Source organism: Dendrobates tinctorius, unplaced genomic scaffold (genome assembly GCF_039654945.1).
Source record: "Dendrobates tinctorius isolate UK_male_01 unplaced genomic scaffold, ASM3965494v1 ptg000196l, whole genome shotgun sequence".
Lineage (NCBI taxonomy): Eukaryota > Metazoa > Chordata > Amphibia > Anura > Dendrobatidae > Dendrobates > Dendrobates tinctorius.
Window position 1 is genome coordinate 25,064,833 of NW_027361863.1, and position 25,492 is coordinate 25,090,324.

General features: G+C 47.8%; 1 long non-coding RNA gene across 1 annotated transcript in view; it reads right to left on the reverse strand.

Annotated features, from left to right (window-relative positions):
* LOC141056075 (uncharacterized) overlaps nucleotides 1-25,229 on the reverse strand; it is a 63,901-nt gene extending 38,672 nt beyond the window's left edge. Inside the window, exon 1 of the long non-coding RNA XR_012221578.1 lies at nucleotides 25,050-25,229. This is a non-coding gene — a long non-coding RNA (uncharacterized lncRNA). The remainder of the gene's footprint in view (nucleotides 1-25,049) is intronic.
* Between the last annotated feature and the right edge of the window lie 263 nt (nucleotides 25,230-25,492).

The window sequence follows — 25,492 nt, forward strand, 5'->3', positions numbered from 1 at the left end:
CCTCTAGTCACTTTGGTCACAGCTGTGCCATCGAGCCTGTCACATAGCGCTCAGATATTCATTGGGCCTCACACAATCCAAAAGTGTCCAGTGTCCAAAAGTGTGTGCAGAGATTCAAAATCTCCCTTATCCTCTAGTCACTTTGGTCACAGCTGTGCCATCGAGCCTGTCACATAGCACTCAGTTATTCATTGGGCCTCACACAATCCAAAAGTGTCCAGTGTCCACAAGTGTCTGCAGAAATTCAAAATCTCCCCTGTCCTATAGACACCTTGTACCTTGTTTTACATTACTATATAGTTTGTTGGATTTTGTCTACATTTCTACCAAAAATGAGGAAGGCTGGTGGAAGAGGCCGTGGAATTGGGCGGGGGTTGGCAGCTGGTAATGATGGTCTTGGTGGTGGATCTGATGGTAGTGGCAAGAGCAAAATAGGACCGAATGCAGGAGGTGTTGAGCCTGCGTCATCGTCTGGCTACATAAGGCCTCGAACGCTTAGTTTTCTAGGAGTTGGCAAACCGCTTTTAAAGCCAGAGCATCAGGAAAAAGTTTTGTCTTACATTGCTGACTCAGCCTCCAGCTCTATCGCCTCCTCTTCTTCAGTTGTAAAAAGTAAAAGCACTGAGTCGTCATTGGAGGCTCATGTTCATGAACCACACCTTTCCTTGTGTCCTTCACCCCAACCAAGATTGAAGGATGACGCAGACCATACTACTGATTACTCCATGGAGCTGTTTTCACATACCATGCCTGGATTATCAAGTGAAATGGTGAATTACCCAGGCCAAGATGAATCTGACATGGAGTGCACTGATGCACAGCCGCTGATGGATGATTCTGCTGGTACATTCACTCAGAGCACTACATTGTCCTCGCAGTGTACAGAGACAGATTCTGACCCTGATGAGACTCAGGTGCCCCTTCCCGCACACTATACCACCATACACGGTGACACAGAGGAAGGTGCACATGACATAGAAGAGGAGGTGATGGATGACCCAGTTGTTGACCCAGATTGGCATCCATTGGGGGAAGAGGGTGCTGCTTCCAATAGCTCAGATGAGGAGCATCCACAGCAGACATCGACATCGCAACAGCTGTTATCTGGCAGGCCCGGAGCACTCCAAAGACAGGTTCCAAACATCAAAAGAGTTGCTGGACAGCTTGTCCAGAGGGTCAAAAGATCACAGCGTGCTAGGCCGCAAAATGTCTGCCAAAGTAGGAAGAGTGCAGTGTGGCACTTTTTTGAACAAAATCCTCATGATCAGGCCAAGGTTATCTGTAAGAAGTGCGCAAAGACCTTTAGCCGAGGGAAAAATCTGAAAAATTTGAATACCAGTTGCATGCTTAGACATTTAACCAGCATGCACTTGCAAGCGTGGAAACAACACCAAACCTCAAGTGCCACATGTGCAACTGATCACAACGAAGGTAGTCAGCAACGCTACATTGTTTCCCCCACTGTAAGCCCACCGGTTAGCATAGCAGCAAATGTTGAGGTGTCGTTGCAAGGCCACAGCAGTCAGGGAATCCCACTGTTATATCAACGAAAGACTGATTCTAGGCCATCAGAAAGAACACCAACTCCATCACCATCATCAACCCTCTCTCAGTCCGCCCTGTCCACCGCTACTTCCACCATATGCAGCTCTCAAGTCCAGCTCACCCTCCCAGACACTATGAGTAGGTCAAGAAAGTACTCAGTCTCTCATCCGCGTACACTGGGTTTGAACGCCCACATTGCCAAACTAATCTCGCTTGAGATGATGCCCTTTCGGTTGGTGGAAAGCACAGCTTTCCGCGAACTCATGGCCTATGCAGTACCACGCTATGACCTACCCAGTCGCCACTTCTTCTCTCGCAAAGCCATCCCAGCCCTCCACCATCATGTGAAAGACCGTATTGTCCATGCACTCAAGCAGTCAATGAGCGGAAAGGTGCACCTCACAACTGATGCATGGTCCAGTCGGCATGGCCAGGGCCGTTACGTGTCCATCACTGCGCACTGGGTTAATGTGGTGGATGCAGGGTCCACAGGGGACAGCGGTGGTGGGACAGTGCTGCCTAGCCCACGGTATAGGAAACAGTTGGCTGTAGGCGTTCGACCCTCCTCCTCCTCCAGAAGCGAAAGCTCGTCCACAGAGCGCAGTCGTACGAGCACTCCATCTGCAGCTGCCACTGTTGCACACGATGTGTCCCCCTATCGAGCAGCTAGTGGAAAGCGTCAGCAGGCTGTGTTGCAGATGATGTGTTTGGGCAACAGACACACCGCCGAGGTGCTGGCCGAGTACTTGAAGCGACAAACTGAGTCATGGCTGGGCAGTGTACATCTTGAGGCAGGCAAGGTAGTTAGTGATAACTGCTGTAATTTTGTGGCAGCCATAGCCCTTTCAAAACTCAGCCATATACCTTGCTTGGCTCACACCTTGAACCTGGTGGTGCAGTGCTTCCTCAAAAATTATCCGGAGTTAACAGCCCTGCTCCAGAAGGTGCGAAGACTGTGCGCGCACATCCGCCGGTCGCCTGTACACTCCGTTCTTATGCAGAAGCTGCAGCGATTGCTCCACCTTCCCAACCACCGCCTCATTATCGACATTGCAACAAGGTGGAACTCCACCCTGCACATGGTGGAGCGGCTGTGCGAGCAGAGGCAGGCCATAATGCATTTGTGGGAGGATACACGGCCAGGCACTTTGAGAGCAGACATGGAGTTGACAGGTGTGCAGTGGTCGAAGCTGAAAGACCTCTGTAAAGTCCTTCAGTGTTTTGAGGAATGCACACGGCTGGTAAGCGCAGACGACGCCATCCTAAGCATGAGCATCCCACTTATGCGTCTGCTCATGCAAACTTTGACGCACCTTAAGGAGCAGGCGTCTGCAGCCAATGTTGATGAAGAGGAAGAGGAGGAGGGAATCCTTGATGACATTCAGCCATTGTCTGCTCAGGGACCTCTCCTGGACGAGGTGGAGGAAGAAGAGGAGGAGGATGATGGGGATGATTACTTAGGGGAGGAGGATGCATCTCGTGGGGCAAGTGAAAATGTTGGCGTGGCAAGGTCTGGTACAGGGTTTGTGCGTGACTGGAGGGATGTGGATTTGCCAGAAAGTGCTCCTCCAACCAGCACTCGCCGTGCATCATTGACACCGGGAACATTGGCCCACATGTCAGATTATGCCTTGCAGATCCTAAAAAGGGACCCACGCATTGCCAAAATGATGAACGATGACGACTACTGGTTGGCCAGCATCCTGGATCCACGCTATAAAGGCAAATTACAAAACATCATGCCACAGGAGAACCTTGACCTAATATTGGCTAATAAACAAGCAACTCTGGTAAATCGGTTGCTTGAGGCATTCCCAGCACACAGCAGCGGTGATGGTTCTCACACGAGCCGTACGGGCCGGGGGCAGCTTGGCAGAGGTGTTCGTGGTGCACACAGCAGAAGTGGCGTTGGAGACAGGGGTTTCATGACAATGTTGTGGACTGATTTTTCAAGTACCGCTCACACAACTGGTAATACTGCATCGATGGAAAGTGACAGGAGACAGCAGTTGTCAACTATGGTTACAAACTACTTTTCCTCCCATATCAATGTTCTCCCACACAGGTCATTCCCCTTTGACTATTGGGCCGCTAAACTGGACACCTGGCCTGAATTGGCACAATATGCCTTACAGGAGCTCGCTTGCCCAGCTGCAAGTGTGCTATCGGAAAGAGTCTTCAGTGCAGCTGGATCAATCCTGACAGAAAAAAGGACCCGTCTGTCAACCCAAAATGTGGATGATCTAACCTTCATTAAAATGAACCATGCATGGGTTTCCAAGGATTTTGTCCCACCTTCCTCTGATGACACATAGGGTGACAGAAAAATGGCTTGCTTTGGTCCACCTCTTCCTGGGACTTGACCTATTTCACCTTTTGCATCAGCTGAATGTCCAACATCAACATATGCCACTTTCTAAAACTCCCTAACAGTGCTGCCTCCCCCCCCCATGGCCGGGGTCACCACCTAGCGCACGACACCGTGCGAGTGCCGTTGCCCTGGACAGGTGGGTAGGCCGACTCTTGGGAGCGGGCACTGGTACAGGGTCCTTCATAGTGCAATCAAGTGTCTCTGACGGTGGTGGTGCACACCCGCAGTCAGACACACCGCCGTACTATGAGGGGCCCAGTGCCAGTACCGACGCCCACGAGTGGGCCCCCCTTGCTTGGGCAGGGCCCCAGCATTTGCAATCTTTACATCTCCCTGCTCCTCCGCTGTGTAGTCTGGGCCGTCAAATCCATACTGTGCCTGACACCGTCTGAGCCTGCCTCCTGATGTATAGACATATATTTTGAATGTGTACGCTATCCATACATGTTATCCGGGGATACGGTACCCTTTCTAACCTTTGTGCAATCACGTGCAATCCATACTGGGCCTAACACCGTCTGAGCCTGTCTCCTGAGACATATATTTTGAATGTGTACGCTATCCATACATGTTATCCGGGGATACGGTACCCTTTCTAACCTGTGTGCAATCACGTGAAATCCATTCTGGGCCTAACACCGTCTGAGCCTGCCTCCTGAGACATATATTTTGAATGTGTACGCTATCCATACATGTTATCCGGGGATACGGTACCCTTTCTAACCTTTGTGCAATCACGTGCAATCCATAATGGGCCTAACACCGTCTGAGCCTGCCTCCTGATGTATAGACATATATTTTGAATGTGTACGCTATCCATACATGTTATCCGGGGATACGGTACCCTTTCTCACCTTTGTGCAATCACGTGTAATCCATACTGGGCGTGAGAACGGCTGGCGAGCTGTTAAGCAAGCTACAGCACCTGTGGTTTGCACACGTAAGTTTTTCATTTTTTCAGGAATGATGGTTAGGCCTAATTCCGGAACTGCGGTTGTCCTGCACTTACTGGAAAAATCATTGTTCACGGGTAATAATTGTAATCAGTGATCCCCATCACTAATGTTGTTCAGCGGGTTATCTGCACCTGTAAGCGACAAACGCTGGCCTTTTCAGTGTAGCGCACATGCAGCCACGGACATGTAAGGGCATGACACACCAGTTATTGGCCAATCTCATGTGCCAGAGCCTCACGTGTCCCTCTAGTAAGCCGGACTCGGACCGCGGGGCATGACGGAGTCTCGTTCGTTAACGGAATTAAGCTTGCAATGTGTGCATCTGTTCTGTAGCTGGCATGGTTGAGGTTTCCCAGGTGGAGTCGAATTTAACCGTAGGCTACACTCCTGGTGGTGCCCTTCTGGACATTCCTTTAAGGTTCAGCTTTGCAACCATACTGCCCATGTAAAACAAACACTTTGCCTTCATGAACGCTGTTTGGAGGGTCATGACTCGTGGGAATAACGCCGCCCAATCAATTAACCTGCTAGAGAGATCCTTCGTTGCTCCCAAGCATGACATCACACTCCCTAGGAAGAAGGTAATGCCACTGTGGTGACCGTACTCCTGGGGGCGACACAAGTGCACTGATGCCCAGCCACTGCTCGATGAATCTGCTGGTACATTGACCCAGACCACTACATTCCCCTCGCATGCTACATGACCTGAATCTGACCCTGATGAAACTCAGGTTACCCTTCCCATATACAGTTCCATCTTACACGGTGACAAAGAGGAAGCTGCAGATGAAAGTGCAGGTTCGGCCCACCCGCCATCAGACACACCACCGTACTATCAGGGGCCCTGTGCCAGTGCCGTCGCCAACGAGTGGGCCCCCCCTGCTTGCTCAGGATCACAGCACTTGCAAAGTTGAAATACTGTGCAGTGAGATGGAAGATGGGGACGACGAGGAATCCAGACAAGTACAGGGATTCCCTAGCGAGGAGACTTATTTGATTGTTTTCAATGTTGGGACAGCAATTTTTGGGGAGCACTATACTCTGGAGAATGATAGATGGGGCCCACTATACACTGGAACATTCCAAAGGTGGACATCAGACACTGGAGCAGCATTTACAGGGCCCATTATACACTAGAGCATTAGAAATGGGGCCCATTATGTTTGGAGCATTATTTGGGCCCATAAGACAGTGGTGCTTCATCCATGGGGACCAACATATACTGTAGCATTATGTGGAGCTCATCATATACTGTTTCAAACATTATATGGGACCAATGATTCTGTATGGAGAAATAGATGGGCCTCGTCATGAGATGTAAAAAGTGAAGTATTTTTCATTGTACTATACCGCTATTTCTCTGCCGTATCGGAGCATGATGAGTTGTGGTATGTGTTAAAGGGGCGCTCTTTCGCCCAGGGCACATGAAAACCTGCAGCCAGCCCTCCCCCTCCACAACTTTAGCCAAATAACCCCCATTTTTCAGTGCGTAACTTGTATTATGAAGTTAATTAAGGTTGACAAGCTTAAGTAAGAAGAATTGATGCTTTTGGCATTCAAATGGGCACTGTAGGTGTGCTTCCTGTCCTCCTCTCACTGCCGACTTTTATTCCCCATTGACTTACATTGGGTTTCGTGTTTCGGGACGACCCCGACTTTTTCCTATAATCGGACGATCTTGCTCGACCCGACTTTTGGAAAAGTCGGGTTTCATGAAACGAAACGCGACCCTAAAAAACCAAAAGTCGCTCAACTCTACTTATGAGTAGAGTTGAGCTAAACGGGTCGAAAAATTTCAAAAGTCGCCGACTTTTGGCAAAGTCGGGTTTCATGAAACGAAACCCGACCCTAGGATGAGGTCGGCCACGAGGTCGGCGACTTACGCGCCAAAGTCGCGTTTCAAAAGTTTGTTTTGCGCTCTTTTTCAGCCAATCAGGATCCACGGACACTGAGGGCAACGTGATGACATAGGCACGGGTCACCACCATCTTTCAGAAGGGCATGCAAGTGATTGGCTTGCTTTGGGGGGCGTCACAGGGGGTATAAAAGGGCGTGCACGCCGACCGCCATGTTACTCATGCTGATCTCAGAATAGGGAGAGCTGCTGCTGCTGATGATTTTGTAGGGAGAACGTTAGGCAGGGAAGAAGACACCAAAAACTGCTTCTGCTGCTAGCGATTTTGCCTGTACAACACACCAGTCACTGTGTGTGCAGTGCAAGGGGAGGCTATATAGTGGTGTATCAGTGGTGTTGGTTGTTGGGCTGCCTTCTAAGGCTTCCTGACATTCCTGCATTGCTGTTTACCCACTGCTCCGCAAACTGCTTTTTTAAAAGCAATCCCAATTTTTTTTTTTGTCCTGCTGAGAAGAAAAAAAAACTGCTTCTGCTGCTAGCGATTTTGCCTGTACAACACACCAGTCACTGTGTGTGCAGTGCAAGGGGAGGCTATATAGTGGTGTATCAGTGGTGTTGGTTGTTGGGCTGCCTTCTAAGGCTTCCTGACAATCCTGCATTGCTGTTTACCCACTGCTCCGCAAACTGCTTTTTTAAAAGCAATCCCAATTTTTTTTTTTGTCCTGCTGAGAAGAAAAAAAAACTGCTTCTGCTGCTAGCGATTTTGCCTGTACAACACACCAGTCACTGTGTGTGCAGTGCAAGGGGAGGCTATATAGTGGTGTATCAGTGGTGTTGGTTGTTGGGCTGCCTTCTAATGCTTCCTGACATTCCTGCATTGCTGTTTACCCACTGCTCCGCAAACTGCTTTTTTAAAAGCAATCCCAATTTTTTTTTTTTGTCCTGCTGAGGTACTGAGCGTGCATTTTTTCACACCATACAGAGGTGTACGCTCCTCACACAGTACCGTGTAACGGCTGTTATCACAGCCACAGTGAAGTTATCAGTGTGTCACTCTGTGAGAATAAAACGAGGACATGTTCCGTTCTTACAGACCTGCACTCTAGGGAGATTCCTATTCTGCCCAATTCTACATACACCTTGTAGTTTGTGATACACTAGCCAATTTCTGCCTGTGACATAGCGCTTTGATATTCAGTGGGCCTCACACAATCCATAAGTGTCCAGTGTCCACAAGTGTGTGCAGAAATTCAAAATCTCCCTTATCCTCTAGTCACTTTGGTCACAGCTGTGCCATCGAGCCTGTCACATAGCGCTCAGATATCAGTGGGCCTCACACAATCCAAAAGTGTCCAGTGTCCACAAGTGTCTGCAGAAATTCAAAATCTCCCTTATCCTCTCGTCACTTTTGTCACAGCTGTGCCATCGAGCCTGTCACATAGCGCTCAGATATCAGTGGGCCTCACACAATCCAAAAGTGTCCAGTGTCCACAAGTGTGTGCAGAAATTCAAAATCTCCCTTATCCTCTAGTCACTTTTGTCACAGCTGTGCCATCAAGCCTGTCACATAGCGCTCAGATATTCATTGGGCCTCACACAATCCAAAAGTGTCCAGTGTCCACAAGTGTGTGCAGAAATTCAAAATCTCCCTTATCCTCTAGTCACTTTGGTCACAGCTGTGCCATCGAGCCTGTCACATAGCGCTCAGATATTCATTGGGCCTCACACAATCCAAAAGTGTCCAGTGTCCACAAGTGTCTGCTGAAATTCAAAATCTCACTTATCCTCTAGTCACTTTGGTCACAGGCACAGCTGTGCCATCGAGCCTGTCACATAGCGCTCAGATATCAGTGGGCCTCACACAATCCAAAAGTGTCCAGTGTCCACAAGTGTGTGCAGAAATTCAAAATCTCCCTTATCCTCTAGTCACTTTGGTCACAGCTGTGCCATCGAGCCTGTCACATAGCGCTCAGATATTCATTGGGCCTCACACAATCCAAAAGTGTCCAGTGTCCACAAGTGTCTTCTGAAATTCAAAATCTCCCTTATCCTCTAGTCACTTTGGTCACAGCTGTGCCATCGAGCCTGTCACATAGCGCTCAGATATTCATTGGGCCTCACACAATCCAAAAGTGTCCAGTGTCCACAAGTGTCTGCAGAAATTCAAAATCTCCCCTGTCCTATAGACACCTTGTACCTTGTTTTACATTACTATATAGTTTGTTGGATTTTGTCTACATTTCTACCAAAAATGAGGAAGGCTGGTGGAAGAGGCCGTGGAATTGGGCGGGGGTTGGCAGCTGGTAATGATGGTGTTGGTGGTGGATCTGATGGTAGTGGCAAGAGCAAAATAGGACCGAATGCAGGAGGTGTTGAGCCTGCGTCATCGTCTGGCTACATAAGGCCTCGAACGCTTAGTTTTCTAGGAGTTGGCAAACCGCTTTTAAAGCCAGAGCATCAGGAAAAAGTTTTGTCTTACATTGCTGACTCAGCCTCCAGCTCTATCGCCTCCTCTTCTTCAGTTGTAAAAAGTAAAAGCACTGAGTCGTCATTGGAGGCTCATGTTCATGAACCACACCTTTCCTTGTGTCCTTCACCCCAACCAAGATTGAAGGATGACGCAGGCCATACTACTGATTACTCCATGGAGCTGTTTTCACATACCATGCCTGGATTATCAAGTGAAATGGTGAATTACCCAGGCCAAGATGAATCTGACATGGAGTGCACTGATGCACAGCCGCTGATGGATGATTCTGCTGGTACATTCACTCAGAGCACTACATTGTCCTCGCAGTGTACAGAGCCAGATTCTGACCCTGATGAGACTCAGGTGCCCCTTCCCGCACACTATACCACCATACACGGTGACACAGAGGAAGGTGCACATGACATAGAAGAGGAGGTGATGGATGACCCAGTTGTTGACCCAGATTGGCATCCATTGGGGGAAGAGGGTGCTGCTTCCAATAGCTCAGATGAGGAGCATCCACAGCAGACATCGACATCGCAACAGCTGTTATCTGGCAGGCCCGGAGCACTCCAAAGACAGGTTCCAAACATCAAAAGAGTTGCTGGACAGCTTGTCCAGAGGGTCAAAAGATCACAGCGTGCTAGGCCGCAAAATGTCTGCCAAAGTAGGAAGAGTGCAGTGTGGCACTTTTTTGAACAAAATCCTCATGATCAGGCCAAGGTTATCTGTAAGAAGTGCGCAAAGACCTTTAGCCGAGGGAAAAATCTGAAAAATTTGAATACCAGTTGCATGCTTAGACATTTAACCAGCATGCACTTGCAAGCGTGGACACAACACCAAACCTCAAGTTCCACATGTGCAACTGATCACAACGAAGGTAGTCAGCAACGCTACATTGTTTCCCCCACTGTAAGCCCACTGGTTAGCATAGCAGCAAATGTTGAGGTGTCGTTGCAAGGCCACAGCAGTCAGGGAATCCCACTGTTATATCAACGAAAGACTGATTCTAGGTCATCAGAAAGAACACCAACTCCATCACCATCATCAACACTCTCTCAGTCCGCCCTGTCCACCGCTACTTCCACCATATGCAGCTCTCAAGTCCAGCTCACCCTCCCAGACACTATGAGTAGGTCAAGAAAGTACTCAGTCTCTCATCCGCGTACACTGGTTTTGAACGCCCACATTGCCAAACTAATCTCGTTTGAGATGATGCCCTTTCGGTTGGTGGAAACTCATGGCCTATGCAGTACCACGCTATGACCTACCCAGTCGCCACTTCTTCTCTCGCAAAGCCATCCCAGCCCTCCACCATCATGTGAAAGACCGCATTGTCCATGCACTCAAGCAGTCAGTGAGCGGAAAGGTGCACCTCACAACTGATGCATGGTCCAGTCGGCATGGCCAGGGCCATTACGTGTCCATCACTGCGCATTGGGTTAATGTGGTGGATGCAGGGTCCACAGGGGACAGCGGTGGTGGGACAGTGCTGCCTAGCCCACGGTATAGGAAACAGTTGGCTGTAGGCGTTCGACCCTCCTCCTCCTCCAGAAGTGAAAGCTCGTCCACAGAGCGCAGTCGTACGAGCACTCCATCTGCAGCTGCCACTGTTGCACACGAGGTGTCCCCCTATCGAGCAGCTAGTGGAAAGCGTCAGCAGGCAGTGTTGCAGATGATGTGTTTGGGCGACAGACACACCGCCGAGGTGCTGGCCGAGTACTTTCAGCGACAAACTGAGTCATGGCTGGGCAGTGTACATCTTGAGGCAGGCAAGGTAGTTAGTGATAACGGGCGTAATTTTGTGGCAGCCATAGCCCTTTCAAAACTCAGCCACATACCTTGCTTGGCTCACACCTTGAACCTGGTGGTGCAGTGCTTCCTCAAAAATTATCCGGAGTTAACAGCCCTGCTCCAGACGGTGCGAAGACTGTGCGCGCACATCCGCCGGTCGCCTGTACACTCCGTTCGTATGCAGAAGCTGCAGCGATTGCTCCACCTTCCCAACCACCGCCTCATTATCGACAATGCAACAAGGTGGAACTCCACCCTGCACATGGTGGAGCGGCTGTGCGAGCAGAGGCAGGCCATAATGCATTTGTGGGAGGATACACGGCCAGGCACTTTGAGAGCAGACATGGAGTTGACCGGTGTGCAGTGGTCGAAGCTGAAAGACCTCTGTAAAGTCCTTCAGTGTTTTGAGGAATGCACACGGCTGGTAAGTGCAGATGACGCCATCCTAAGCATGAGCATCCCACTTATGCATCTGCTCAAGCAAACTTTGACGCACCTTAAGGAGCAGGCTTCTGCAGCCAATGTTGATGAGGAGGAAGAGGAGGAGGGAATCCTTGATGATATTCAGCCATTGTCTGCTCAGGGACCTCTCCTGGACGAGGTGGAGGAAGAAGAGGAGGAGGAGGAGGAGGATGGGGATGATTACTTAGGGGAGGAGGATGCATCTCGTGGGGCAAGTGAAAATGTTGGCGTGGCAAGGTCTGGTACAGGGTTTGTGCGTGACTGGAGGGATGTGGATTTGCCAGAAAGTGCTCCTCCAACCAGCACTCGCAGTGCATCATTGACACCGGGAACATTGGCCCACATGTCAGATTATGCCTTGCAAATCCTAAAAAGGGACCCCCGCATTGCCAAAATGATGAACGATGACGACTACTGGTTGGCCAGCATCCTGGATCCACGCTATAAAGGCAAATTACAAAACATCATGCCACAGGAGAACCTTGACCTAATATTGGCTAATAAACAAGCAACTCTGGTAAATCGGTTGCTTGAGGCATTCCCAGCACACAGCAGCGGTGATGGTTCTCACACGAGCCGTACGGCCGGGGGCAGCTTGGCAGAGGTGTTCGTGGTGCACACAGCAGAAGTGGCGTTGGAGACAGGGGTTTCATGACAATGTTGTGGACTGATTTTTCAAGTACCGCTCACACAACTGGTAATACTGCATCGAAGGAAAGTGACAGGAGACAGCAGTTGTCAACTATGGTTACAAACTACTTTTCCTCCCATATCGATGTTCTCCCACACAGGTCATTCCCCTTTGACTATTGGGCCGCTAAACTGGACACCTGGCCTGAATTGGCACAATATGCCTTAGAGGAGCTCGCTTCCCCAGCTGCAAGTGTGCTATCGGAAAGAGTCTTCAGTGCAGCTCGATCAATCCTGACAGAAAAAAGGACCCGTCTGTCAACCCAAAATGTGGATGATCTAACCTTCATTAAAATGAACCACGCATGGATTTCCAAGGATTTTGTCCCACCTTCCCCTGATGACACATAGGGTGACAAAAAAATGGCTTGCTTTGGTACACCTCTTCCTGGGACTTGACCTATTTCACCTTTTGCATCAGCTGAATGTCCAACATCAACATATGCCACTTTCTAAAACTCCCTAACTGTGCTGCCTCCCCCCCCATGGCCGGGGTCACCACCTAGCGCACGACACCGTGCGAGTGCCGTTGCCCTGGACAGGTGGGTAGGCCGACTCTTGGGCGCGGGCACTGGCACAGGGTCCTTCATAGTGCAATCAAGTGTCTCTGACGGTGGTGGTGCACACCCGCCGTCAGACACACCGCCGTACTATGAGGGGCGCAGTGCCAGTACCGACGCCCATGAGTGGGCCCCCCTTGCTTGGGCAGGGCCCCAGCATTTGCAATCTTTACCTCTCCCTGCTCCTCCGCTGTGTAGTCTGGGCCGTCAAATCCATACTGTGCCTGACACCGTCTGAGCATGCCTCCTGATGTATAGACATATATTTTGAATGTGTACGCTATCCATACATGTTATCCGGGGATACGGTACCCTTTCTAACCTTTGTGCAATCACGTGCAATCCATACTGGGCCTAACACCGTCTGAGCCTGCCTCCTGACGTATAGACATATATTTTGAATGTGTACGCTATCCATACATGTTATCTGGGGATACGGTACCCTTTCTAACCTTTGTGCAATCACGTGCAATCCATACTGGGCCTAACACCGTCTGAGCCTGCCTCCTGATGTATAGACATATATTTTGAATGTGTACGCTATCCATACATGTTATCTGGGGATACGGTACCCTTTCTAACCTTTGTGCAATCACGTGCAATCCATACTGGGCCTAACACCGTCTGAGCCTGCCTCCTGATGTATAGACATATATTTTGAATGTGTACGCTATCCATACATGTTATCTGGGGATACGGTACCCTTTCTAACCTTTGTGCAATCACGTGCAATCCATACTGGGCCTAACACCGTCTGAGCCTGCCTCCTGATGTATAGACATATATTTTGAATGTGTACGCTATCCATACATGTTATCTGGGGATACGGTACCCTTTCTAACCTTTGTGCAATCACGTGCAATCCATTCTGGGCCTAACACCGTCTGAGCCTGCCTCCTGATGTATAGACATATATTTTGAATGTGTACGCTATCCATACATGTTATCTGGGGATACGGTACCCTTTCTAACCTTTGTGCAATCACGTGCAATCCATACTGGGCCTAACACCGTCTGAGCCTGCCTCCTGATGTATAGACATATATTTTGAATGTGTACGCTATCCATACATGTTATCCGGGGAAACGGTACCCTTTCTAACCTTTGTGCAATCACGTGCAATCCATACTGGGCCTAACACCGTCTGAGCCTGCCTCCTGATGTATAGACATATATTTTGAATGTGTACGCTATCTATACATGTTATCCGGGGAAACGGTACCCTTTCTAACCTTTGTGCAATCACGTGCAATCCATACTGGGCCTAACACCGTCTGAGCCTGCCTCCTGATGTATAGACATATGTTTTGAATGTGTACGCTATCCATACATGTTATCTGGGGATACGGTACCCTTTCTAACCTTTGTGCAATCACGTGCAATCCATACTGGGCGTGAGAACGGCTGGCGAGCTGTTAAGCAAGCTAAAGCACCTGTGGTTTGCACACGTAAGTTTTTCATTTTTTCAGGAATGACGGTTAGGCCTAATTCCGGAACTGCGGTTGACCTGCACTTACTGGGAAATCATTGTTCGCGGGTAATAATTGTAATCAGTGATCCCCATCACTAACGTTGTTATCTGCACCTGTAAGCGACAAACGCTGGCCTTTTCAGTGTATCGCACATGCAGCCACGGACATGTAAGGGCATGACACACCAGTTATTGGCCAATCTCATGTGCCAGAGCCTCACGTGTTCCTCTAGTAAGCCGGACTCGGACCGCGGGGCATGACGGAGTCTCGTTCGTTAACGGAATTAAGCTTGCAATGTGTGCATCTGTTCTGTAGCTGGCATGGTTGAGGTTTCCCAGGTGGAGTCGAATTTAACCGTAGGCTACACTCCTGGTGGTGCCCTTCTGGACATTCCTTTAAGGTTCAGCTTTGCAACCATACTGCCCACGTAAAACAAACACTTTGCCTTCATGAACGCTGTTTGGAGGGTCATGACTCGTGGGAATAACGCCGCCCAATCAGTTAACCTGCTATAGAGATCGTTCGTTGCTCCCAAGCATGACATCACACTCCCTAGGAAGAAGGTAATGCCACTGTGGCGACCGTACTCCTGGGGGCGACACAAGTGCACTGATGCCCAGCCACTGCTCGTTGAATCTGCTGGTACATTGACCCAGACCACTACATTCCCCTCGCACGCTACACGACCTGAATCTGACCCTGATGAAACTCAGGTTACCCTTCCCATATACAGTTCCATCTTACACGGTGACAAAGAGGAAGCTGCAGATGAAAGTGCAGGTTCGGCCCACCCGCCATCAGACACACCACCGTACTATCAGGGGCCCTGTGCCAGTGCCGTCGCCAACGAGTGGGCCCCCCCTGCTTGCTCAGGATCACAGCACTTGCAAAGTTGAAATACTGTGCAGTGAGATGGAAAATGGGGACGACGAGGAGTCCAGACAAGTACAGGGATTCCCTAGCGAGGAGACTTATTTGATTGTTTTCAATGTTGGGACAGCAATTTTTGGGGAGCACTATACTCTGGAGAATGATAGATGGGGCCCACCATACACTGGAACATTCCAAAGGTGGACATCAGACACTGGAGCAGCATTTACAGGGCCCATTATACACTAGAGCATTAGAAATGGGGCCCATTATGTTTGGAGCATTATTTGGGCCCATAAGACAGTGGAGCTTCATCCATGGGGACCAACATATACTGTAGCATTATGTGGAGCTCATCATATACTGTTTCAAACATTATATGGGACCAATGATTCTGTAAGGAGAAATAGATGGGCCTCGTCATGAGATGTAAAAAGTGAGGTATTTTTCATTGTACTATACCGCTATTTCTCTGCCGTATCGGAGCATGATGAGTTGTGGTATGTGTTAAAGGGGCGCTCTTTCGCCCAGGGCACATGAAAACCTGCAGCCAGCCCTCCCTCCCCACAACTTTAGCCAAATAACCCCCATTTTTCAGTGCGTAACTTGTATTATGAAGTTAATTAAGGTTGACAAGCTTAAGTAAGAAGAATTGATGCTTTTGGCATTCAAATGGGCACTGTAGGTGTGTTTCCTGTCCTCCTCTCACTGCCGACTTTTATTCCCCATTGACTTACATTGTGTTTCGTGTTTCGGGAAGACCCCGACTTTTCCCTATAATCGGACGATCTTGCTCGACCCGACTTTTGGAAAAGTCGGGTTTCACGAAACGAAACTCGACACTAAAAAACCAAAAGTCGCTCAACTCTACTTATGAGTATTTGTCCGCCTCCTCACCCCAGAAGGTCTGGAGGGTTCTAAAAATTGCTGACAACTATTTAAACTGTGCTGATATGGCATGGGAACATCATGGAGAAGACCTCTGGAAGCATCTCTTAATCCCACGTCTCTGCTGAGAACAATTTTGTCAGACTATAACGCCACTTCTACGGACTGACATTAAAACATACAAAACCAAAGTTATGATGGATTTAAGAAACATTCTTTTCACTATAATGAAAGGAGTCATGGATGACACTGGTATGTTCGGCAAGGAGTACCTTGCCGAACATACCAGTGTCATCCATGACTCCTTTCATCATCTTCCAAAACTTTTCTCTCCTTGTCAGAGTACCCCGTTCGTCAGGGCCTGGGTACTGGGAGGATCTGAGAAAACAGTTCCAGACCTTTGAGAGTGTTCCCCTGCCTCTGCTGCATCTTGTGTGTGTATACCTAGTCTCCACTCCTTGATTGTCCAAAGAATTGTGACCTCTGCCGCCAAAGTTGTTAGATGGGATTTTTTTTTCATACTTATTCAGCTAGAGCCTTCTGGTGCTGCAACATTTTATTAGACCTCTCCACCACAGGAAAGAGAGATCTAAATTTCTCCTTGTGGGGTGGGTCTAAAAGGGTGACCAACCAATAATTAGTGTTGGCCAAAATGCGTACAACGAGAAAATCATGGGAAAGGCAGCGAAACATAAACTCAGCCATGTGTGCCAGACTACCAACAGCCAAGACTTCCCTGTCCCCACCAAGAGGGCGACTGTCCATGTTGTCCTCCTCATCCTCCTCCTCCCTCCTCTCCTTGTCTTCAGGCCATCCATGCTGAACAGATGGGATGAAGGTGGTGTGGGTACTTCTGTATGTAGTGCAGACAACTAGCTCCTGTTCCTCCTCCTCCTTCTCATTATCACTTAATCCATGTTGAGAAGGTGAGATGAGGCTAGGCTGTGTAGCATCACCCAACATAGTTTCTTGCTCCATCTAATCTTACTCCACCTGCAAAGCCTCCTCTTTAATTGTGAGCATTGAGTAGACAGAGAAGTGGAATGGTAATGCTGATTATGGCGTCATCACCGCTCACCATCTTGGTTGAGTCCTCAAAGTTTTAGAGGACTGCACAGATGTCAGACATCCATGCCCACTCATCAACTCTTATGTGCAGAGGCTGAGCGGAATACCGATATGCATGGTGTAGCTGGTATGTAACTACTGCCCTCTGCTGCTCACAGTCTTGCCAACATATGTAATATTGAGTTCCAATGTGTGATGACATCGCATGACAGTCGATGAGCTAGAAATTGCAAATGCTGGTGCTGCACGGCTAGGGCGGCGGCAGCTGTAGCCGACTTGCGGAAATGGGCACACACTTTCACAAGTAGCTCAGGCAGATCTGGGTAGGTTTTGAGAAAGCACTGAACCACTAAGTTGGCATGATACGTGTACGAGGATACCAAGCTTCAGAGATGCCACCATATTATGGCCATTGTCACCCATGACCATGCCTGTTTGTAGCTTCAGGGACGATAGCCACAGATTAGTCTGGTCTTTTAGACCTTTCAACAGCTCCATGGTGGTGTGCAGTTAGTCACCTAAGCAGATTAGCTTCAGCACAGCTTGTCTCTTGGCCGAGGAAGTGCTGCAGGGCTTCCAGCTTGTGACTGATGTTGACGTATGTCAGAAGTTTCTGGACCCTGTCGTTTTGCTCAAGCAGTCAGCTGCTTTACTTGCATGTGCCTGAGCATGCTCAAGGTGGTCAGGCTGGTAGTTGTGCTGCCCCTGCTAATGCTGGCATAGCAAATGTAGCAAATGGCCTTTTTTGGGGTTTACTGGACTGTCTTTAAAATAGCAAGAAAATGTTTCCAGCGAGCGTTGAAGGAACAGTAGTAGATGTTTTTAGCAAAAAAAACCTCCTCAATATTTAATGAATAAAAAATGTTACATATATAGACAAAAAATTCACCCCTCATCCCCCCTAAAACTACACGTTTCGGCGGATGCCTTTTTCAAGTTGTAGTTAAACGGCCGTCATAGTGGTGAGCTAAAATTTAATATTTTGTCTTTAAGATAGTGCCAGACTCATGAACACGTAAACCTTGGCTTGACTTCACCCATGTTGGTTCTCTGGGAATCAGTTGCCTGCTTTGTGTCTCTGACCACCCCACTGTCTCTTATTGTCTGCTGTTGGGCAGCTGGTCCCTTCCCCTGTGCTCTGCTGTCCTTGCTCTTCCCAGGTTGGGTCAATGACGTCATCGTCCACCACCTTGTCTTCCACTTCCGCGCCATGGTCCTCCTACTGACTTGCTAACGTAACAACACCAATTGTTGGTAATTGTGTCTCATCATCATCCAACTCAGCAGTTTCCCAATGTCGCCTTCTTGTGAGTGTGGCTGCTCAAATATTTGTGCAACAAATAGGGCCTAGATAAATGGCACTTCCTAATGAACATATCAACCAAAAAGATCAGGGAAGCACATAGCCATAAAATAACATAGCTTTATTTCAATCAAGACAAAAAGACATAGACAATCATTAAAAGGAGATGAATATCCAATAGGATACCACAAAGTGCATTGACATTACAATTCCGATAATATTGTGCCCAGTGCTACAGAGAAGGGGGCATGCTCATAAGTATCAAAAAACATCTAACCTGATGAACTAAGTGTTCAAAATATAGAGGCATCACTATAAATACAACACTTGTGGTATGTTAAATAGATGGAAACACCGCCAAAATATATGTCATAAGAGCGTTATTTCTGCAAGGTCCTAGAAAATACAGTAACTAGAATACACTAATAAGGGTAAGTACCCAGCAAAGAGACACTGATATCAAATAATGCAATGAGCCATAGGCTAAAAATAGTAAAAAAGTGTCTTAATGAGTAAGGTTCAAGCAGAAATCCCAGTCTGGAATATATAACGCAAGTACCATCATATATATAAAACAAATAATGCCACAATACAATGAGCTTATCATGGGGTAGTAAGCATATAGGAATATCAGCACAGGTGCCTAGGTATGTAATCCAAGAGGCTCCTACAATGTGCCGCTCTCATTGCCCAAGTGTGCCATGGCAGCCCCATAAAGAAACATAATGAAATATATGACCTTGTGGTATCGTGGTCCCCGACGTGCGTTTCGCCTGAGCTTCATCCTGGGGGGTAAGTGAGCTTGGGGGCTGTCACATAAAGTTATTACATAACTTTATTGTTATGTAATAAAGTTTATACAATTTTTATTGGTAAATGTACTCCTTTTTCTTTTGCTTATATGATTCTATTTTGGAGTATACCCTTTTTAGTGGTATAATTTACTGGATTTTTATTCATAGACTTATCAGAATGCAGTATAAATATAGCAATGTGATTTTTTTTAAACAATTTTTTGGGGGGTTTCGAGGCCCAATTCTAGCAAACTAAATACTGTTTAAAATTTCACTGCTCAAAAAAATTGCAGTATTACAATGCACGGCAAATTTGCACAATTGAGATGGACGCATGAGACTGCAATATCAATATAGCGATGCTATTGATATCCAACCAAGTCTGGCTGTATGCTCTTGATGCACAACTGCTGCAGAAAAAGGTGTATAATATTTCCCTGCTCAGAATAATTTGTAGAATTAAAAATGAAAAAAATATTATTAGCCCTGAGAAAGGCTTCTGGTATGAGTTGCAGGCTGCAGCGTAAAGGACGCGCAATTCACCCTATCCAGTCCTACACGATCCCTTCAGCAGAATCTCTCCTTAAGTGCTGCTAACAGCAGTATTACTATTGAATATCATTAGCCCTAAGAAGGGGTGTTGTTGTACTTTACAAAAATATAAATGTGGTTGAATCACTAGCTAATACGAAGCTACAATTCTGTCCCTCCCTCCTCAGCACCTCTCCCTACTCTGCATATGTCTGGGGTACAGTGTGATGAGCAGCGTCGGACTGGAGCACCTTGGACCCACCAGAGAAAATCATTCTTGGGGTCCACTATGTAGCTACATAGAAATAAATACAAAGCCACCAATTGTGTTGTAAAACATGCTAATATCAGGGTATAATATAAGGTACTACATGTCTTAATTATGTAGCAGAGGTTGGGGTAGAATCATAGAGAGGGTAGCCCCCTCATAGAATGTAATGTACCCCCCTCATAGAATATAATGTATGGCTGCTCTCTATCCCCAGTCCCACACGCTCGGTGCCTCGGGGTGATCCTCGACTCTGCACTCTCTTTCAAACCACATATCCAAGCCCTCACCTCCTCCTGCCGCCTCAAACTCAAAAATATTTCCCGGATCCGCTCATTCCTCAATCACGAAACCACAAAAACACTAGTAACATAGTAACATAGTGTTGAAGGCTGAAGGAAGACCTTATCTCCATCTAGTTCAGCCTATTTTTAGTGCAGCTGCTCTGCATTGTTGATCCTGGGGAAGGCAAAAAACCCACAGAGTAGAAGCCAATTTTCTTAATAGGGAAAAAAATTCCTTCCCCTAAGCTGGGTCACCCATCTACCTATAATATTCTGTTATTCGTAACCTTCTATACTGTTACTCACAAGAAAAGCCTCCATTCCTTTCTTACATTCATTCAGTGAGTTGGCCATCACCACTTCCTCAGGAAGAGAATTCCAGAGCCTCACTGCTCTTACTGTGAAGAACCCTCTTCTATGCTGGGGCAGAAATTGTCTTTCCTCCAAACGAAGACAATGCCCCCTTGTTCTTGTCACAGTCCTTGGTACAAACAGTTCATTGGAGAGATCTCTGTATTGCCCTCTGATATACTTGTACATATATATTAGGTCTCCCCTAAGTCTTCTCTTTTCTAGAATAAATAGACCTAATTTTGATAACCTTTCTGGGTATTGTAGTGAACCAACTCCATTTATCATTTTAGCAGCCGCCTTTGAACCCTTTCAAGTTCAGTAATGTCTTTCTTGAGCACCGGCGTCCAAAATTGCACACAATCCTCCAAGTGTGGTCTGACGAGTGATTTGTACAGAGGGAGAATTATGTTTTCATCTCGTGTCCCCAGACCTCTTCTAATGCATCCCATCACCCTATTTGCTTTGGTGGCAGCTGCCTGACACTGGGCACTCCAATTTAGCTTCTTATTGACTAAGATGCCTAAGTCTTTTTCCTTGTCTGATTTCCCCAGCAGTTTCCCATTTAGTAAGTAATTGTAGCGTCTGTTTCTCCTTCCCATGTGCATAACCTTACACTTATCTGTGTTAAACCTCATTTGCCATTTTTTAGCCCAATTCTCCAATTTACTCAAATCTGTCTGTTGTTGCAAACTGTCCTCCTTTGTGTTAACTACCTTACATAGTTTTGTATCATCTGCAAATACTGATATTTTAGTGTGTAAGCCATCCAGTGCATGGTCTTATCATCTCCCGCCTCGACTACTGCAACCTCCTACTCTCTGGCCTCCCCTCTAGCACTCTGGCACCACTCCAGTCCATCCTACACTCTGCTGCCTGACTAATCCACTTGTCTCCCCGGTATTCCCCAGCCTCCCCCCTATGCCAGGCCCTTCACTGGCTTCCTATTGCCCAGAGGCTCCAATTCAAAACCTTAACCATGACATACAAAGCCATCCACAACCTGTCTCCTCCATACATCTGTGACATGGTCTCCAGGTACCTACCCTAACGCAACCTTCGATCATCTCAAGATGTCCTTCTCTACTCTCCCCTTATCTCTTCTTCCCACAACCGCATACAAGACTTCTCCTGTGCTTCCCCCATACTCTGGAACTCTCTGCCGCAACACATCAGACTCTCACCATCAACGGAAACCTTCAAGAAGAACCTGCAGACCCACCTGTTCCAACACGCCTACAGCCTGCAATGATCCTCGGACTACTGAACCACCACACGACCTGCTCTACCCTCTCCTAGTGTATCCTCACCCATCCCTGTAGACTGTGAGCCCTCGCGGGCAGGGTCCCCTCTCCTTATGTACTTGTGTGTCCTTTGTCTTACACATGTTTATTATACTTGTCTATATTTCCCCTTTTCACATGTAAAGCGCCATGGAATAAATGGCGCTATATAAATGCATAATAATAATAATAATAATGTAGCCTCCCTCATAGAATATAATGTAGCCCCCCTCATAAAATAATGTAGACCCCCTCATAAAATATAATGCAGCCCCCTCTCATAGAATATAATGCAGCACCCCACAAAATATAATGCAACCCCCTCATAAGGTATAGCGTAATCCCCACCAAAGAATATAATGTAGCATCCTTATAGGGTATAATGCAGCCCCCCTCACATAGTATAATGCAGCCCCCACAGAGTATACTGTAGCCCCCTCATAGGGCATAATGCTGCCCCCCTCATATAGTATGATGTAGCCCCCCAAGAATATAATGTAGTCCCCTGAGAGAATAATGCAGCCCCACCACAGAATATAATGCAACCCCCCATAGAGTATACTGTAGCCCCCTCATATAGTAATATGTAGCCCCCAGAATATAATGTAGTTCCCTGAGAGAATAATGCAGCCCCACCACAGAATATAATGCAGCCCCCCACATTGTATACTGTAACCCCCTCATATAGTATGATGTAACTCTCCAGAATATAATGTAGTCCCCTGAGAATAATGCAGTCCCCCCACAGAATATACTGTAGCCCCCTCATAAAGTATAATGCAGCCCCTCTCCACCCCCATCATTGTCCTCATCACCACCTCCATCACTGCCCTCTCCCCCACCACCCCTATCATTCTCCTCCACCACCCCATGACTGCCCATTCCACCACCTCAATCATTGCCTCCTCCCCCACCACCATCATTGTCCATTTTATCACCTCTATCATCACCTGCATTATTACCTCCCCCTCCACCATCATTACCTATCACCTCCATCATTGCCTCCCCCACCATCAATGTCTATCACCTCCATCATTGTTTCCCCCGCCATCATTGCCTCCCCCATCATTGCCCATCACCTCCATCTTTGCCTCCCCCACCATCATTGCCCAACACCTCCATCATTGCATCCCCCACCATCATTTCCTCCCCCACTGCCATCATTGCCCATCACCTCCATCATTGCCTCCCCCACCAACATCATTCTCCTTCCACACCACCCCTTTCTCTCACACACACTCACACACAAAGCACCACACCACATACACACATGCAGGCACACAGATACACAGCACAGCTCACCTCCCCGCAGCTGCAGCACATCCTGGCAGCCTCTTCCTTGCCGGCAGCTTTCTGTCTGAGACCGTGCACTGGATGATGACGTCATCCAGCTGGGCTGTCTCAGACAGGAAGCACCAGTCAGGACGCCGGGATGTGCTGCTCTGTGTGTCTTTGTGCCTGCGTGTATGTATGTGGTGCGGTGCTTTGTGTGTGTGTGATGCAGTGGTGGGGCTTTACATGCGGGCAGTGTTAGCTGCAGCCTGCGGCTAATACTGCCCGCTGTTAAATAGAAATGGTATTCATGCCTCTCCACGCCCATAGGGGCATTGGGAAGCGTGAATATTCATTTTGCTTTAGCTGTGGGGGCAGGATCCTGTCTCCAGCTGTTGCTACGCTGGCACAGGGTGGGCCCCCTTGACTCAGGGACCCCATAACCACTGGTTGGGGGCCCCTGGAGCAGTGGGGGCCCTTGAAGCAGTGGTGGCCAGCATGCCCGCAGGTGTCAGTGCCTGAGCCCACCGGAGAATCCTCGAGTTCTCTGGTGGGCCAGTCCGAGCCTGATGAGGATGGCATCACAGGTCTTATATAGAATACACTTGATGATGCTATGTGGCCAGGCAATCACAGTAACGCCACAAGCAAAATGGCTACGGCATTACGATTACTGGCAGGCAATCCCATACATGTTCATTGGCTGTCTAAAAAGTGCTAAACATGCCGAGCGGAGACTCAAGCTCCTACGTGAGCATTAAAATAATACCCGTCGATTAACGAGCATCCAGAGCACACTAATGCTCGAGCGACTAATGAGTAGTGACGGTCAGGATATTAGTGTAACCCAGCATTCACTAATGATGTCACTCGCTTAGATCTTTAATGGCACGCTGCCTGAGTATTCCGTCGGGTAATAGTCCCGCTGCATGCATGTTATGGGTCTTGTGACAAGCTCTACTCTTCTGTCACCACTAACGATAGGTTTGGACCAAGGTTTTTTTCATCACACTCAGCCATTCTGTGCTTATGTACCTGTCTGCATACAAAACTCTGCAGTTCTAAGGTGCTTGTCTTCATATTTGGCATTGATTCTCTGTGGCGTCATCCAGCATACTCAACTTTCTTGTTCCATGACCAAGGTGCCGTCAAACATGCTTAGACCAGGTTTCCCTGAACATTGCATTGTCCAAAATTTTCAGATCTGCCATTTGACAATAACTGCGCCATGTGGCATATTCAGCTTTGCTGTTCCAGGCCTCAGCTGCCACCGGCCTATCCGGCTACACTATTCTTTGCTGTTCCATGTGATGACCAGCTTATTCATCTCTGCTGTTCCATGCCATTCAGGTGCTGACTTGCTTACCAGGTCTGCTGTTCCACCTATTATCTGGATTACTCAATTTTACTGTCTTTCTGCACCTATAGACCATTTAATGGGGTATTCGCAGGATACTGCGGACCGTGTACAAAGAACACGACCAGACAACTCATGAAAGAACTATTCTTTACTACAAACGAATACTGAGTTCTTCCAACAACACAAAGGAAAACACTGTAAAGTTTCACACACACCTGGTCAGAATCGACTAGGACCCCTGTGATGCACAAACTATAGGCCTGTAATCTTCTATAAAATACTCTATAATATTCCTCATAATACGAGAGCTGAGCAATTAATCAAAGGAAACAATGAAATTAGATTAATGCAAGGGTGGTGCAGCACAGCAGTTCACAAACTTAACAATTTTCTAACTTACCTTTTCTCCCACAGACAGGGGATTCTCTGTGGGGAGGGTTTTGTTCAGAGTGCGTATAAATGGGTCTCTCTAATACTGTCAGCAATCAGCTCAAGTTTATACATTTCTGTTAGCAAACAATCTCTCTGCTTGAGAATCTAGGCCTACGTGCACGCTCACACCGTGAACACTATGGCGGGGCGCGAGCTCAGGACTTACTGACCGTAACCTTGTCGATGAGTAGGGTGGCTGATCGTCCGTTCGGCCGTTTGCTGGGAGCCCGAGGAGTGGAAGGTGGACTTGTCGTGGGAACTGTCGTGTGAGCCCAAGAGAGGAGCAGGAGGACCTCCACATCACAGTAGATGTCTTGGGGTAGTGATGAGCGAGTATACTCGTCACTCGAGATTTCCCAAGCATGCTCGGGTGATCTCTGAGTATTTGGATGTGCTAAGAGATTTAGTTTTTGTCGCCGTAGCTGCATGATTTGCGGCTGCTAGACAGACTGAATATATGTGGGATTTTCCTAACAAACAGGCAACCCCCACATGTATTCAGGCTGGCTAGCAGCCGCAAATCATGCAGCTACGGCAACAAAAACTAAATCTCTTAGCACATCCAAATACTCGGAGATCACCTGAGCATGCTAGGGAAATCTTGAGTAACGAA